The following is an 18330-nucleotide window of genomic DNA, read 5'->3' as shown; positions in this document are numbered from 1 at the left end:
TTGTTTATAATGGATTAAGAGTGGTCATCTTCAACTTTGATACTAACCAATGATAAGCTGGTTGGTGGAAGAGCTATGTTATTCAAATCCCATCATCTCTTTTGATCCTCTGTTTTGTCTGCACAAATCAATAAATGATAGGGATGAATTCTATCCTGGTATATTGGTGGAAATTATAAAGCTGGGGATGACCATAAAGATCACCAGATAGAGCTTCCTCTCTTTGGTAATGGAGATCCTCCAACCTCCAATAGTAACTCATTAATTTGCTCATTTAATGCATTCCATGGAAGTTTTCCTGCTGGTCAAAATGTTCTCCTTGGAATTGGATCAGAGAAAGTAAGGACCTCCAAAAATCTTCTCCATAAAACAATGAGGACACCAGCAAACATTGTTAGAATCAACTTTTTCACAGCTGTGGAAATATCAAAGGCTTGCAGCAATCTGGAGAGGATTCATTTAAGGAAAATGAATGAATCTTAATAAACTTTGTGGCATTTTAATTTGTCTTACTCCCACAGTCTCTCCAACTGTGAGCTAGACTTGAAAATTAAGAGCCCATACACACAATCACAGGGAAAATGAGCAGCCTGGCAGTCACTGGAGGGAGAAGAATGAGTTGGAACTCATTCAAAGCCCAATTCCCAGAGTATATAACAATAAAAAACCATGATAATTATCTCATTAAATATAGAATATCAATAAAGATATAGAAATTATAAAAATGAACCAAATAGAAATTCTGAGCTAAAAAGTATGATAACTGAAATGAAAACTTCACTAGAGGGGTTCTCCAGCAGATCTGAGTAGGCAGAAGAAAGAATCAGCAAACTTTAAGATAGGTCAATTTGAAATTATCCCATCAAAAAACAATGAAGAGAAATGAAGAGAGCCTAAGGAACCCATGGGAAACAGTTAAGCATACCATCATGGGCACTGTGACAGTCCCAGAAGGAGAAGAGTAAGAAAAGAGCAGAAAGAATATTTGAAGAAATAATGACCAAGAACTTCCCAAATTTGATTAAAAACTATAAGATACATATGCAGGAGGCTGAAAGAACTCTAAGTATGATAGAATCAGAGGTCAACACTTAGACATGTCACATTCAAACAGTTAAAAAAAAGGCAAAGAGAGAATGATGAAAGCAGCAAGAGAGAAGTAACATATCATGTACAAGGGATGGGCAATAAATTAACAGTTGATTTATCATCAGACACTATGGAGGCCAGAAGGGCTACATAAACAAAACCAGAGAAGCTGTCATTAACAAGCTTCCTTTATAAGAAATAGTAAAGTAAATTCTTCAGGAAGAAATGATAGGGCACTAGACATTAACTTGAATCCCCAAGAAGGAATAAAGATAAATATATAGATAAATATAAATATATAAATGAATATAAAAAAGTACAAACCTATTTTTTGTAATATTTTTCTTCTCCTATCTCATTTAAAAGTCAACAAGCAATCTGAAAATTTCTATGTAACCACAAAAGACCCTGAATAGCCAAAGCAATATTGAAAAAGAAGAACAAAGCTGGAGGTGCACTCTCCCTGACTTCAAACTATAATGCAAAGCTATAGTGATCAAAACAGTATGGTATTTGCATAGAAACACACATAGATCAATGGAACAGAACAGAGAGCAAATAATAAACCCACACATATACAGTCAATTAATCCAAGACAAAAAAACCAAGAATATACAAAGGGGAAAGGACAGTGTCTTCAATAAATGGTATTAGGAAAACTGAACAACCACACGCAAAAGGATAAAAGTGGACCACTATCTTACTGCATACACAAAAATTAACTCAAAATGGATTAAAGACTTGAATGTAAGAACTGAAACCATAAAATTCCTAGAAGAAAACACAGGCAGTAATCTCCTTGACATCAGTTTTGGCAATATTTTAGATTTGACAGCAAAATCAAAGGCAACAAAAGCAAAATTAAAAAGTGGAACTCATCATACTAAAAAACATCTGCCAGCTAAAGAGATGATCGATGAAATAAAAAGGCAACATACTGAATGGAGAAAATATCTTCAAATCATGTATCTGATAAGGAGCTAATTTCCAAGATATATTAAAAAAACTCATATAACTCAACAGCAAAAACAAAAAACAGTTAAAATATGGGTGGAGGATCTGAATAGACATATTCCCCCAAAAGACATATAGATGGCTAACAGGTACATGAAAAGATGCTCACCATCAATAATTATTAGGGAAATGCAAATCAAAACCACAATGAGATATCATCTTACACATTTTAGAATGGTTATGATCAGAAAGACAAGATATAACAAGTGTTGGTGAGAAATGGACTCCTTTTGCAATGTGTGGAATGCAAATTACTGAACCTGCTGAGAAAAACATTACCAAAGTTCCTCAAAAAATTTAAAATGGAGCTACCGTATGATCCAGCAATTCTACATTTGGGTATTTATCCAAAGAACATGAAAACACTACTTCAAAAAGATATATGCACCCCCATGCTCATTGTAGCATTATTTATAATAGCCAAGACATGGCAACAACTTAAGTGTCCACCAACAGATGAATGGATAAAGAAGATGTGGTATGCACATACAGTGGACTACTATTCAGCCATTGAAAAGAGTGAAATTTTGCCATTTGAGGCAAAATGGATGGACTCTGAGAGCATTATGCTAAGTGAAAATAAGTCAGACAGAGAAAGACATATACTGTATGATTTCACTTACATATGGAATCTTAAAAAAAAAAAGGAAAAATAAGCTAATAGATACAGAGAATAAATTGGTGGTTACCAGTTTCAGGGTAGGGGGGCGGGCACAATGGATGAAGGGGGTCAAAAGGTACACATTTCCAGTTATAAAATAAATAAGACATGGGGATGTAATACATAGCATGGTTAAAAAAAAGAAAAGACAACTGCATAAAGAAATAGTTATAAATTTGTGTTGTTAGGTAGTATTTAAATATAAATGGGTTAAACACTTCAACTAAAAGGCAGAGCTTGGAAGAACAGATATAAAAACATGATCCACCCATATTCTGTCTACAAGAGACACACTTCAGATTCAAAGACTCAAACTGGTTGAAAGTGAAAGTATGGGAAAAGGTATATCACATAAACAGTAATCAAAATGGAGTTGGAGTTGTTATTCTGATAAAAAACAAAACAGAATTTGAGTCAAAATTTGTTACTAGAAACAAAGAAGGACATTTTACAGTGATAAAAGGGAAAATATCTCAAATAGATATAATAAGTATAAAATATACAAACATAACAACAAAGTCCCAAAACAGATGAAGCAAAAACGGACAAGCTTAAAGGGAGAAATAGACAATTCCACAGTTACAGTTGGAAACTTCAATATTTCACTTTCAACAGTGGACAGAACAACTAGGCAGAAGATCAACAAGGCAGTAGATGTGAGCAACACTATAAACCAACTAAACCCATAAACAACTATAGACTACTCCATTCAACAGCAGCATTATAAATGTTTCTTAACTGCATACAGAACATTCTCTAAGAGATCATATTTTAGGTGACAAAACAAGTGTCAATAGATTTAAAAGGACTGAAATCATACAAATTATCTTCTTTGATCACAGTGGGTTGAAATTAGAGTCAATAACTGGAAGAAATTTGGGAAATTTATAAATATGTGAATAGTAAACAACACATTCCTAAATAATCAGTGGGTTAAAACAAGGGAAAGGAGAAATTAGAAAGTACTTGGAGATAAATGGAAATGAAAATAACAAATGCCAGAATGTATATGATTCAGCTAAAGCAGTGCTTAGAAGGAAATTTATAGTTATTAATACCCATATTAAAATAAAAGACCACAAATCAATAATCTAGCTTTCCATCTTAATAAACTAGTAAAAAACAAGGTGTTCAATATCACTAATCATCAAGGAAATGCTAATCAAAATCACAATAAGATATCACCTCATACCTTCTAGGATGGTTATTATCAAAAAACGGAAAAAGAGAGAACAAGTGTTGTTAATGTTGTGGAGAAAAGAGAACCCTTGTACACTGTTGGTAGAATGTAAATTGGTACAGCCTTTATGGAAAACAGTATGGAGTTTCCTTACAAAACTAAAAATAGAAATGCCACATGATACAGCAATCCCCTTTCTGGGTATATACCCCAAAGAAATGAAATCAGTACCTTGAAAAGATACCTGCACCCCCATGTTCACTGCAGTATTATTCATAATAGCCAAGGTATGGAAACAACCTAAGTGTCCACTGACAGATGAATGGATGAAGAAATTGTGGGGGATATATTTTATATATATACATATGTATTATATGTATATGTATTATATATGTATATTTATATGTATTATATGTATTATGTATTATATATGTACTATATATTATTATATATTAAACATATGGAATATTATTCAGCCTCAGAAACGGAGATCCTGCCATTTTCAAAAACATGGTTGAATCTGGAGGACATTATGCTAACTGAAATAAGACAGACAGAGAAAAAAAAACTGCATGCTCTCACTTAGATGTAGATTCTAAAAATGTTGACTACATAGAAGTAGATAGTAGAACAGTGGTTACCAGGTGCAGGAAGTGGGGGAAATGGGGAGATTATGGTCAATTGATACAAAGTTGCAGATATATAGGTTGAATAAGTCTAGAGATCTAATGTACAGCATGATGACTCTAGTTAATAATACCAAATTGAGTACTGAAAATTTCCTAACAGAATAGATTTCAGGTACTGTCATCACACACACAAAATGCAAACTACATGAGGAGATGAAATATTAATTAACTTGACTGTAATAATCATCTTACTATGTATATGCAAATCAAATGATCATGGTGTACACCTTTAAAATATATGATTTTTTATTAAAAAGAATAAAATAAAATAGTAAAAGTATACCCCCAAAGCCAGCAAAGGAAGAGAAATGATAGGGTGGAAATAAATAAAATTGAAAATAGAAAAATAAGACAGAATGATCAAAAAATTGACAAACCTTTATCTACTCTCACCAAGAAAAAGAGAGAAGACTCAAATTACTAAAATCATGAATTAAAGAAGAGAACACCACTATCAAATTTACAGAAATCACAAACATAAGGGAATATTATTGTATTCCAACAAATTAGATAACTAAATGAAAAAGACAAATCCCTAGAAAGACACAAACGATTGAAACTGATTCAAGAAGATATAAATTATCTGAGTAGATAGAAAACAAGCAAAGATGTTGAAAAATTAAACAAGAAACTTCTCACAAAGAAAAGCTCAAGACCAAATGATATCACTGGTGAATTCCTAAAATGTTTAAAGTAGTATTAATACCACTACTTCTCAAACTCTTCCAAAAATAGAAGTGGGTAGACCACTTCCTGCGTCATTTTATGAGGCTGGTATTACCCTCATACCGAAACCAGACACAGGCAGCACAAGAAAACTGTAGGCAAATATCAGTTATAAAAATAGACACAAAAATACTCAACAAAATACTAGCAACCTGAATCCAATAATATATAAAAATGAGTATAATCTATGATAAGCTGAGATTCACCCTGGGAATGCAAGGTTGTTTCAACATTTTAAAATCAACCAATATAACACATCCTATTAAAAGAAAAAAGGGAAAATACATGACCATCTCAATAAATGAAGAAGTATTTGAAAAAACCCATCACCCTTTCATGATAAAAATATTCAACAAACAAGGATGGAAGCAAACTTCCTTAACCTGAAAAAAGCATATATGAAAAAACCCGCACTTACATCATACTTAATGGTGAAAGACTTAAAGCTTTCCCTCTAAGATCAAGAATAAGACAAGGGTGTTTGCCTAACCATTTCTACTCAGCATTGTGCTAGAGGAACTAGCCATGGCAAGTAGACAAAAAAATTAATGAAAGGCATTCAGATTGGAAAGGAAGAAGTAAAAGTATCTCTATTTGCAGATGACATCATCTTTATATAGAAAATTCTTGAAATCCACTAAAAAAATGATTAGAATTAATAAACTAGTTAGGCAAGGTTGCAGGATACAAGAACAACACAGAAAATTCAATTGTATTTCTATACAATGGCAATGAAAAGTCCAAAAATACAATTAAGAAAATAATTTCAGTTATAATAACCCATAAAAATAATAAAATAGTTCAGAATAAATCTAACAAAATAAATGTAATATTTGTACACTAAAAAGTACAAAATATTGTTGAAAGAAATTAAGACCTAAATAAATGGACAGTAGTCCTTTGTAAATGGATTGCAAGTTTTAATATTGTTAAGGTGTCAATACTTCTCAAATTGGTATACAGATTCACTTTAGTAAGTATCAAAATGCTAGCTCACTTTTTTAGCAGAAATAAGTAAGCTGACTGTAAAATTCATATGAAATTTCAAGGGATCCAGAATAACCTTGGAAAAGAAGAATAAAGTAGGAGGACTCACACTTCTTGTATCAAAACTTACGACAAAGCTACAGTAATAAAAACAGTGTGGCACTGGCATAAGGATAGACAGACATATAGGCTAGTGGAATAGAACTGATATTCCAGAAATGAATCCATCCACCTCTAGCCAATTGCTTTTAGACAAGGATGTCAAGATCATTTAATGGGGAAAGAATAGCCTTTTCAACAAATGGGGCTGGGGCAACTTGATATCCACATGCAAAGAATGAATTTGGACTACTACTTCACACCATATGCAAAAATGTTAACCTAAATTGGATCAAAGAGTTCAATGTAAGAGCTAAAACTATAAAATTTTAAAATGAAAACCTAGGGGTAAATCTTCATGATCTTGGATTAGGCGATGGTTTCTTAGGTATGACACCAAAAAGCATAAGCAACCAAAGAAAAATAAATTGGACATTGTCAAAATTAAAATCTTTTGTGCTTCTAAAGATATTATCAAGAAAATGAAAAGACAACCAATAAAATGGGAAAAAATATTTAGAAATCATTTATCTCATAAGAGACATGTATCGAGAATATATAAAGAACTCATAACTCAGAAATTAAAGAACCAATAAACTGATTTTTAAATAGACTAAGGATCTGAATAGACCTTTCTCCAGGAAGCACATGAAAAGATGCCCAACATCATTAGTCATCCAGGAAACGCAAATAAAAAGCACAGTGAGATACCATTTCAAACCTACTAATTTGGCCATAATCAAGGAAGACTGTTACTGTGTTAGTGAGAATGTACAGAAATTAGGACCCTCAGACATCACTGATGGGAATGTAAAATAGTGCAGCCACTTTGGAAACAGCTTGGGATTTCCTGATATGGTTAAACACAGAGTTACCATATGAGTCAGCAATTCTACTCCTAGGTATATACACAAAAAAAATGAAAACATAAGTCTACACAAAAACTTATATAAGAATCTTCATAGTAGCATTATTCATGAGGGCCAAAATGTGGAAACAATCCAAATGTCCATCAACTCCTAAATGGATATACAAATGGGGTATATCCATACAAAAGAATATTATTCAGCCTTAAATAAATGATATGCTGATATATGCTACAAAATGGATGAAATGTGAAAACATTACGCTAAGTGAAAACCAGACAGAAAAGCACATATCATATGATTCCATTTTTTTTGAAATATCAAGAATAGGCAAATTCACAAAGGACAGTACATTAGTGGTTTCCAGAGTTAAGAGGCAGGGGTGCTGGAGGTGGGGGCTGGGTATGGGTAATGGCTGCTAAGAGGTTTACTTTTGAGGTAATGAAAATATTCTGGAGTTAGAAAGTTGTGATGGTTACACAACATTGTGACAATACTAAAAACCACACCAAATTATACACGTTAAAAGGTGAATTTTACAGTATTGTACATTATATATAAATTGAAAAAAATTCTTCCCTATTCAGGTAAAATAAAGTTAGATTTGGAATGGATCTTAGAGTGTAAAGTTGAATGATATCTTTAACAAAAAGCAAAATATACAAGAATGTAAGAGATAATGTATCCACCACCCAGATTTTACAAATATAAACAAAGTTTTGCCATGTTTACTTCATATTTTTCTCCTTCTCTTTGTATAAATAGGACATTATTAGTACAGTTAAAGCATTTCCCCATCCCTTCTTCTACCTAGAGGTACCCACTCCACTATTCTGACATTGTTGCATAGCAGCACCATGAATGTTTTTATAATTTTGTTACTGATAAGTATAAATATTTTGTTTTAAAAATGTATGTAGATGGTCTTTTAGTCTGGTATCCTTAGAAAGCACAGCCTGAGGCAAAATCTTATGTGTCACTACTATTATTTGGTAGTGTAATCTCATAGCAGCAGGAGTAAGGGAAAAGGGGAGAGAAGCAGGGGAAGAAAACAAGAGCTAGGAGAGTATGATGTTGCTTTGGTCACAGCTTGATGTCAAGCACAAATGATTACTTGATTTCTAGTGACCATTTACTCAGACTATACCAACTACTGTGACTCAGAACAGTAAATCTGGGTGATAGGGAGGACAAGAAATTATCTGCCAGCAACAGTCTCCACTGCTCAGAGGCTTCCCATGGACCATGACTTCCCTCACACTTCTGGGTTATGTAGACAAGGGTGCTGAGTGAGTCCCATGGCATCTCATACTTCAGAGGCAATAGGAAGGCCTCAAGGTGATAGATATGAGTCACTTTGCACAGACATGAAGCAAAGTTGTACCCCTTGTAAAGTCAGTATGAGTCCAAACAGAATTAGTCCCTACAAGATTGGCTGGGGCAGAAGAAGTGCTAAAGAACCCCTAGAGAAATGTAAGGCAAAGAGGATCCGAAGTGTGACATAAGAGTTGTCTAATGTAGTATGCTACATTATTTATCCTTTTGTAACTTATCTTTTAATTCAATATTATACTTGAAGCTTATTCATGTTTCACATATGTGGATGTAATTAATTCATTTTTACTGCTTAAAGTTATTTCCTCTTAGAGAATTATTACAGTCTACCCATTTTCCTATCAATGACCACTTAGCTTCTTTTCAGTTGTCTGGGTCTTTTCAAACCATGATCATTGAATCCCTCAAGTTCTGTGGAAATAGCTTCAGGACCATGGAGGAGCTCCAGAAACTATTTTGTTCAAAGGGCATTATGCCTTTAAAAATAAGTTTGAAAGTCAATAAAAAATTATCAGGTATAATATCCAGGTTTCCAAACTGTGGTCCAGTGAGCTTTCTAACACAGCGGGATACTCAACTGAGATTTTGCCACTTAATTTTAGTCCACTTGTCTTCCTAAATACTGAGATTTACTGGTCAGAATACTCAGTCTTATGATCCATAAGGTAAAATCAAATTATTTCACTTGTATTTTGAACAGTAATATCTGAGTTAGTTGTTACCAACAGAAGTGAAGACCAGAGGTTGTGGAATTCAAATGCTAAGGCATGCAATCTATGTAAACTTTCTTTGCTACGCAACTCTCCAAATGTTAAGTGAATGTACTAAATATCACGTATTAATATAATCCTATCGGTCCATCATAGACAGAGTATAGTTTTTCAACACCCCCCAATTTTTCTTTTGTATTTTTCAGGCAACAGGCCATGATTATGGTATGTGTTTAATCATTATTTGCTGTATGAATAAGGTAATGTAGAGCAGACACATAGTTTTTCAGTCCCCCTTATGAACTTTATATGTGGCTAGGATGTAATCTGTGGTCATAAGGTTACTATTATAGGAAACCAAACCTAGACTCCTGGCCTGATTAAGAACATGTTCTATTATACCAAGATGGCCGGACATAAATAGAAAAACTGTTATACAAACTTTCTTTTGGAGTCTAAAATGATCTTATTACCTAGGGTAGTAGTTAATAGATCTGTTCAAGTGAAATCAGAAGTCACTGCTACTAGAAATCAACATAGATCATGCAGAGAGAAAATAAGAGACTTTCTGAACAGCCACAGGTCTTCTTACTCTGCTTAACTGAGAAGTTGCTTCATGTTGTATAGAATTCAGTCAGAAACTCATAATATGCAGGTTTCCATTAATTGTTTCTAGGACATTTTAAGCCAGTTTTCCTTTCAAGCAATTTTTAGCTGCTGGCTCAGCTAGACTGGGCACACTCACTTGCAAATCCTGGTATTTACATTCTTATCTTGCAAATAAGGTTAGAAAGTTCCGGAGGGTAATCGGGCATTTCCTTTAGCGGCAATGAGATAACCTATTCTAGTTCTGGGAACTGGGGTGGGGCTGCGTTTGCCTGGTCCACCTAGTGAAGTTACTCCACTCCTGCCTGTTAGGACTTGCTTGTTGTCAAGGTCCTCACTTTAAAACCCATAGCCAATTCATCAGTTGGGCGATTGGGTTTGACATGTATACACTGATGTGTATAAAACTGATGACTAATAAGAACATGCTGTATAAAAAAATTAAATAAAATTCAAAAATTAAAATAAAACAAACAAATAACCCATAGCCAATTTGGGAACTTCCCTATCTTAAAAAAAAATCCATAGGCAATAATCAAATGAAGGGGCTCCTAGTTTCATTTTCACTCAGGACCACTTCTGACCTAAGGGATCTTCTTTTGCAATGAGTTAGTTTGCTCCTTTTGAATATTACATCAGAAATCTGGTGAGAAATTAATATTTTCCTGACATCTGAAGAATGTGGAAGACCTTGATCATTTCATATTCTTCTTCTCCTTCTCCTTCTTTCCATAAACTAGGAAACGGCTACTTATTTTCATCAGGGACAGTTATTTTGCTTCATCAGATATCTTGGTTCTCTCCTATCCAATAATATTAACAAATAATATTTTAGACCAAAGATTTAAAAAAAAGTAAAAGGTATCAATCTCGTTCTCTTTTACTGCCATTTCAATATTCTAGATTAAATAACATAGTTGACACATTTCTATTTTCTATGACTAACTTCAAACACTCCACAGACTTTTAAGCTCTTGCTGATAATTCCAGAACGCTTGACATAAAGAAACGCTTACATGTGAATTAGAGAGGATTCACATCACTCTCAGTGTTCAGGATGTCAAATGACAGAATCTGGTTTACCAATACAAAGCTGAAAGTTTACTGGGGAAAGGGAAAGTTTAGAATGGAGAAATAGGGTGACGTAGGCCCAGATGGGGAAAATAGTTATTCATATCACCATTTTAAAACCCAGAAAGACCTTAAAAAAGAAGCAAAGATGATAAGCATACATTGAAGGTTACAAATAACACAGAAGGGCATTGGTTTCCCACATTATGGAGCTGAAGTATTTTCAATTATATCACTCTAAAATGTGAAGCCAGATTCTGTTCACAGATAAAGTCACAAAATTTCCAGTTAACACAAAGACAGTTTTTCATTCTCTTTCAGTAACAGTCTGCAGAACTGAATTTTTCATTAAAAAAGAAACATTTATTCTAGCAATCTGAATATATATATATCCAGACAAACATTCACATTTATTTTTCTATCTCTCCATTACTTTGTCAAAACTTCCCTCTCTTCCTTCAGTTGTTTGAGTCTCAGTGGGATTGTTTTTTTTTTTTTTTTTTGGTAAACTTTTTGTTGAAGTAGAACATATATTCAGAAAAGTGCACTAATCTTAAGTATATAGATAGGGAAATAGATATAGATATTGATGAATGTAACTACTACCCAAAAGAAGATACAGAATATTACCAGCATTCCAAAGGGCTCCTTGTGCACCCTTCCAGTTGGTACACCTACAAAGTAACCAAAATCTTGATCTCTACTACCAAGATTAATTGTATGTGTTTTGAACTTCATATAAATATTATCACACAATATGTACTCTTTTGTGTCTTACTTATTTGCTCTATATGTTAAGCCTGTGAGATTCATCTATATTGTTATAAGTAGTTTATTCTTTTTTCATTGTTGTTTATTATCCCATTTGGATTGATATACTGCAATTTATTCGTTATTTGTTGAACCAAGTTTTTTTAAATTTTTATTTTATATTGGTGTATAGTTGACTTAAAATCTTGTGTTAGTTTCAGGTGTACAGCAAAGTGATTTAGTATTCATATACATATATCTATTTTTTTTCAGATTCTTTTCCATAGAGGTTATTACAGAGTACTGAGTAGATTTCCCTATGCTATACAGTAGGTCCTTTTTGGTTATTTATTTTATATATAGTAGTGTATATATGTTGATCCCAATCTCTTAATTTATCCCTCCCCATGACCTTTACCCTTTGGTGACCATAAGTTTGTTTTCTAAGTCTGCAAGTCTGTTTCTGTTTTATAAATAAGTTCATTTGTATCACTTTTTAGATTCCACACATAAGTGATATCATATGATATTTGTCTTTCTCTGTCTGACTTACTTCACTCAGTATGATAATCTCCAGGTCCGTCCATATTGCTGCAAATGACACCATTTCATTCTTTTTTATGGCTGAGTAATATTCCATTGTACTGATATATATGTACCACATCTTTATCCATTCATCTGTTGATGGACATTTAGGTTGCTTCCATGTGTTGGCTACTGTAAATAGTGCTGTCATGAACAAAGATGCCACTGGCATTTATGTTCTTGACTTTTGATGCAGGTATGGGCTTATTTTACTTTCCTAGGAATAATACTACTGGGTCACGGAATATGCATATGACTGGCATTCAGAAATTTTGCCAGTGGTTATGCCAATTTACACTTCCACTTGCAGTATATGAGAGTTCAATCTGTTTAATATTTTGCCAATGCTTGGTGTTGAAATCATATAAAAGCCCTGTGTCCCTGCCCTTTGAAGTAGAAGGCTTTTGCTTTAGTCTCCCAGACCTCTCCTGAGTCTCAAAAGGCTGGCTCAAAATTTAATGATTAGGAAATGTGAAGATGTAGAAACGAAGAATAGCTGTTGCGCAGGGAATGTGGTAACAACTTAAGACTGTAAACCTGCAACATAGCAGAATCACCAAACTCCCAGCTCCCGAAAGATATAGATACAGGCCTGATACACATCCCCAAGTTGTTTTTACAGGAAGCAGACCCCCACCAGATGAAAACTGCTGACCGCAAGCACAGAAATCTTAGATCAGTTGAAACCAGGTTGATGATGCTTGAAACTTCACCTTGATGCCAACCAATCTGAGAATTTTGCATAAGCTGATCATGTACCTTGCAGTCCCCTCCCTCACACTGCCTTTAAAACCCCTTCCCTGAAAGCCATCAGGGAGTTTGGGTCTTTTGAGCACGAGCTGCCTGTTCTCCTTGCTTGGCACCCTGCAATACACACTGTATTTTCCTTCAACACAACCCAGTGTCAGTAGATTTGCTTTACTGTGCAGGGGTGAGCGGACCCACTTTTGGCTCAGTAATAATGCTATCAGTCTTTCAAATTTTATCTGTTCTGGCATGTGTGTAGTTTAATTTGCATTTCCCTAATAACTAATAATATTGAACACTTTTTCATTTTATTCTTGGTTATTTATTTGAAGTCATACTTTGTACAGTGCTCAAATTTTTGATCTAAGTTTTAAAAAGTTGAGTTTTCTCTCTTTTTATTTGTATGAGAGGGTTCCCTGTATATTCTTTATGTATAATGCAGAAAGTCCTTCGTCAGGCATACATATTACAAATATCTTCTCCTACTCAGTGCCTTGCCTTTTTACTCACATAATAATGCCTTTTGATAAACATAAGTTTTAAAATATAATGAACTGCAATTTGCAATATTTTCTCTTATGAGAAAATAAAATATCTATGATTGGTGCTTTCTGTGTCCAGTTTAAGCAGTTACCTAACACAAGATCATAAAGCTATTCACTTATAATTTATTATCTTCTAAGCTTTATTGTTTGCCATTTAAATTTAAAATTCATTTGGAATTCATTTTTTCATATGCTATGAGGTAGAGATCAGGGTACATTTGCTTGCCACAGGGATATCAAATTGACCTAGATCCATTTATTGAAAAGACCATCCCTTACTCCTCTGCATTTCAGTGTCACATTTGTCATAAACTGAGTAGCCTTATATGTTTGGGTTTGTTTATGGACTCTATTCTGTTTGTTTGATCTCTTTGTCTATCTTTGCACCAATAACTCACTGTTTTAATCACCTTACCTTTATAATAAATATTTCTGTTTTGTAGTGTAAATTCTCCCAACTTTTACTTCTTCTTCAAGATTCTCTTGTCTATTCTTGGCCCTTTTCAGTTATGTATCAATTTAGTAAGTTAGCTATTGCTAAAAAATCCTTTTGGGATTTTTATTATGATTTTTTTGTCTATAGATCAATTTTCAAAGAATATATATTTTTTCAATATTGAGACTGCCAAATCATAAAGATGTTATGTCCCTCTATTTATTTAGATCTGTAATTATTTTCAATAATGCTGTGTAGCTTTCTACGTAGAGATCTTTTTTAAAGTTTTTTTTATGAGTATGTGATGGGTTTTTTTTAACATATTTATTGGAGTATAATTGCTTTACAATGGTGTGTTAGTTTCTGCTTTATAACAAAGTGAATCAGTTATACATATACATATGTTCCCATATCTCTTCCCTCTTGCATCTCCCTCCCTCCCACCCTCCCCATCCCATCCCCCTAGGTGGTCAAAAACCACTGAGCTGATCTCCCTATTCTATGCGGCTGCTTCCCACTAGCTATCTATTTTACGTTGAGTACTGTATATATGTCCATGCTTCTCTCTCACTTTGTCACAGCTTACCCTTCCCCCTCCCCATATCCTCAAGTCCATTCTCTACTAGGTCTGTGTCTTTATTCCCATCTTACCCCTAGGTTCTTCATGACCTTTTCTTTTTTTTTCCTTAGACTCCATATTTATATATGTTAGCATACGGTATTTGTTTTTCTCTTTCTGACTTACTTCACTATGTATGACAGACTCTAGGTCCATCCACCTCACTACAAATAACTCAATTTCGTTTCTTTTTATGGCTGAGTAATATTTTTTGATGGGACTATAAATGTTATTTTTCTCTTCTCTTTCCCTTATTTCACTGACCAAGACCTGCAGGTAAGGTTAAATAAAATTTTAATGTTAATTTAACAGGAAGTTTAGCAGTACAATAGGGAAAGGAAAGTGGACATCCTTCTCTCTTTCCCAATCACAGGGGAAATATTCCATATATTTCAGCATTAACAATATTTATTATAGTATATTATACTTGTCCTTCATTAGACTAAAGAAAATGTCTTCAAGTCTTAGTCTGCTAAGAGTTATCATGAATCTGTATTGAATTTATTTCTGCATTTATGGAAAGCATTTAGGTTTCTTACCCTCTTTATTCCATTAATATAGTGAATTACATTGATTAGTTTTTAAATGTTAAGCTAAACTTCCCATCCCAGAAATAAACCCAAATTAGTTGTAATGTGATTATCTGATATACATATATTGCTATAATTAATTTGCCATTATTTTATTTAGGAATGTTTGTTTATGTTTATGATAGAAATGGCTTTTATTATTCTCTTGCAGTGTTCTTGTCAGATTTCATGTCAATATTAGGCTAATAGCATAAAAGAAATTGAGAAATATTTCTTCTTTCTCAGTGTTCTGTGTTTGTGTAAGAGTGATATTATTTCTTCTTAAATGTTTAGAAGAATTTACTGCTTACCATCTGGGCCTGTTTTTGTTATTTTTTTAAAGTAAGGTTTTAAATTATGGCTTATTTTAAAATACGTACATCAAATTCAATTTTTAAATTTCTTCTTATGAAAGTTTTGTTAGGTTGCATTTTTCAAGAAATTTGTACATTTCATCTAAATTTTGAAAATCTTGGGCATAAAGTTCTTCATAATATTTTAATGATGTTTTTAATTATCTATAAGGCATTTCATTCTTTTTTTATACTGAGATATAGTAGGTGTACAATATTGTATGTTACAGGTATACAGTGATTCACAATTTTTAAAGGTTATACTCTATTTATAGTTATTATAAAAGACTGGCTATATTCCCTATGCTGTACAATATGCCACTGTAGTGTTATTTATTTTATACATAATACTGTGTACCTCTCAATCCCCTAAATGCCTACCTTGTGCCTCCCCACGTCCCTCTCCCCACAGGTAAACACTAGCTTGTTTCTTATATCTGTGAGTCTGTTTCTTTTTTTCTATTCACTACTTTGTTTTGGTTTTTAGATTCTACATATAAGTTATATCATACAGTATTTGTCTTTTTCTGTCTGACTTATTTCACTTAGCATAATACCTTCCAAATCCATGCATGTTGTCACAAGTGGCAAAATTTCATATATATATATATATATATATATATATATATATATATATATATACACACACACACACACATATATTCATACATACATACATACCACATCTTCTTTACCCAGTCATATGTTGATGGACACTTAGTTTGCTTCCATATCTTGGCAATTATAAGTAATGCTGCTATGAAAACCAGGGTGCATATATCTTTTCAAATTAGTGTTTTAGGTTTTTTTAAATATACACCCAGGAGTACAAATGCTCGGTCATATATATATGGTAGCTCTATTTTTAGTATTTTGAGAAACCTCCATACTGTTTTCCACAGTGGTTTCACCAATTTACATTCCCACCAACAGCATACGAGGGTCCCCTTTTTGCTACATCCTCACCAACATTTGTTATTTATGGTCGTTTTGATGATAGCCATTCTGGCAGGTGGGAGGTGATATCTCATTGTGGCTTTAAATTGCATTTCTCTGATGATTAACAATGTTGAGCATCTTTCCACATGACTGTTGACCATCTGTAAGTCCTATCCACAGCAATCAGGCAAGAAAAAGAAATGTTAAAAATACAAATTGGAAAGGAAGAAGTGAAACTCACTGTTTGAAGATGACATGATACTATATATAGAAAATCCTAGACATCACCAGAAAACTACTAGAGCTCATCAATGAATTCGATAAAGTTACAAGATACAAAATTAATGTATATAAATGCAACAGATTTCTGTATATTAACAATGAACTATCAAAAAGAGAAATTAAGGAAACAACCCTATTCACCACTGCATCAAAAAAGAGTAAAATACCTAGGAATAAATGTACCTAAGGAAGTAAAACACCTGTACTCAGAAAACTATAAGACACTATTGAAAGAAATTGAAGATTACACAAACAGATGAAAAGATATACTGTGTTCTTGGACTGGAAGAATTAATATTGTTAAAATGACCATACTACCCAAGGCAATCTACAGATTCAATGCAATCCCTATCAAAATACCAAGGGCATTTATCACAGAACTAGAAAAAATTTTAAATTTGTATGGAAATACAAAAGATCCCAAAGAGCCAAAACAATCTTGAGAAAGAAGAATGGAGCTGGAGGAATAATGCTCACTGACTTCAGACTATACCACAAAGTTACAGGAGTCAAAACAGTATGGTACATAGATCAATGGGACAGAATAGAGCGCCCAGAAATAAAACCACATAATACAGTCAATTGATCTATGACAAAGGAGGCAAGAATATAAAAAGGAGAAAAGGAGGCAAGAATAAACAAAGGAGAAAAGGAGGCAGTCTCTTCAATAAGTGGTGCTGGGAAAACTGTACAGCTACAGGTAAAAGAATGAAATTAGAACATTTTCTCACACCATATACAAAAGTAAACTCCAACTAGATTAAAGATTTAAATGTAAGACTGGAAACCATAAAACACCTAGGAGAAAATGAGGCAGAACACAGTTTGGCAGAAATCATAGCAATTTTTTTTGCATCTTTCTCCTACAGCAAAAGAAATAAAGGCAAAAATAAACAAATGGGACCTAATTAGACTTAAAAGCTTTTGTGCAGCAAAGGAAGCCATCAACCAAGTGAAAGACAACCTACTGAATGGGAGAAAATATTTGCTAATGATATGACTGATAAGGGGTTAATATCCAAAATATATAAAGCAGCTCATACAACTCAACATCCAAAAGACAAACAACCCAATTAAAAAATGGGTGGAAGACCTGAATAGACATTTTTCCAAGGCATCTCATTCTTGATTTGTAACTTGTATTTCCCTTTTTTCCTTGATTAGCCCTATAGAGGTTTATCAATTTTTTATTAATCTTTTCAGATAATCAACTTTTAGCTTTATTGGTTTTCTTTAATTTATGATTATTTCCTTTTTTACTGTAGTTCTTATCCTTTATAAATTTCCTGATTTCTACTCTTCTTGGAGTTTATTACGATGAATAATTAGGCTATTGATTTTATTCTTTCTTCTTTGCTAATAGATGCATTTTTAAGGCTATAAATTTCCTTCTAAGTACTGTTTTAGACCTATTTTGAAGTATTAAAATGTCATTTTTATCTATGTTTAATTTTGAAATGTTTTACTTAATT

The sequence above is a fragment of the Phocoena phocoena genome, chromosome X (genome assembly GCF_963924675.1).
Source record: "Phocoena phocoena chromosome X, mPhoPho1.1, whole genome shotgun sequence".
Classification (NCBI taxonomy): domain Eukaryota; kingdom Metazoa; phylum Chordata; class Mammalia; order Artiodactyla; family Phocoenidae; genus Phocoena; species Phocoena phocoena.
Note: the sequence above shows the minus strand (reverse complement) of the source record.